The 1,115-nt window shown below is 33.6% G+C and overlaps 1 pseudogene; it reads left to right on the top strand.

Moving 5' to 3' along the window:
• Window positions 1-333: 333 nt before the first annotated feature.
• LOC141547257 (V-type proton ATPase subunit E 1 pseudogene) lies at window positions 334-909 on the top strand (annotated as a pseudogene).
• Window positions 910-1,115: the final 206 nt, after the last annotated feature.

Raw genomic sequence — 1,115 nt, 5'->3', positions numbered from 1 at the left:
CAAGAAGGCCATGTAACTCTATAAAAGATTCAAAAGATCTTCATTCTCAAGCTACCAGGTCCCTTAGAACTTTCCTTCTCCCCTCCCCCTTATCATTAATTTTATTATCTTGGTGCAATAGTTTGTCAGTTCAAGATTTTTATTTTATTTCAGTTTTGTTTTCTACCTCATTTTCTTTTGTACTTTAGTGTGACTGATCTTATTCCTATTTGGCCTTAAAAGTGTTTTGAGAAGAGGTCTCAGCTTCCCCAGCTGTTTCATCTTTTGCTCCACTTGGAAACTGATATCTCAGTGTAGGAGTAGCTGCTGTAACTGTGGCTTTCAATGAGGCTAATGTCCAAAATCACTGAATGGGAAGCAAATGAGAAGACAGAAAAAATAGATGCAAAAGCAGAAGACTTCAACATATGTTGTACAAAACAAAAATTGAGGTAATGGAATATTATGAGAAGAAACACATTGAGGAGTGGAAAAATTTTTAGATATCCAACTTGATGAAATAGATATAATTGGGAGTTCTCAGAGTCAAAGATGACTTTATATTAGATTTGAAGCAAAGCAGAGACTCTCTAAGTAATGAAAGAAACAACCAGGTATCAGGCACTATGGTATGATCTGGACCTTCAGGGTTTACGTCATTTGCTAGAACTACAAATGATTGGTACAAGAAAGAGGATCTCCTTTTGGTCAATGTTGAAGTGCAAAAATCAATCTCAATTTACAAGATTGCTAACAAAAGACATGTTGATATCTAAGTTGATCAGGAGGGAATAGCTAGAGGTGCTGAGATTTAAAAAGAGGATTATAAAGTAAAAATTTCTAACACTCTAGAAAGTATACTGGATCTTATAATCAAATAGATGATATTAGAAATTCATGTTTGGTACTAATGTCAATAGGAAATTTTGAACTAAGTTTCAGATGATGTGGGATCCATTACATTTTTTGTATTAATGAGATATAATAAATATCTAAAAAAGGAAGAAACAACTATTAGTTTTCCTCCTTTTTGATGATCTGATACTATTTGTCCTTGGGTAGGATGCTGGGAGTGTAAATGTTAAATTTGAGACTCGATTTATGGACAAGCTTTCAAAAACCTAGTTGATCTGGAA

Source organism: Sminthopsis crassicaudata, chromosome 6, assembly GCF_048593235.1.
Source record: "Sminthopsis crassicaudata isolate SCR6 chromosome 6, ASM4859323v1, whole genome shotgun sequence".
NCBI lineage: Eukaryota > Metazoa > Chordata > Mammalia > Dasyuromorphia > Dasyuridae > Sminthopsis > Sminthopsis crassicaudata.
Note: the sequence above shows the minus strand (reverse complement) of the source record. Positions and strands in the feature narration are given on the sequence as shown.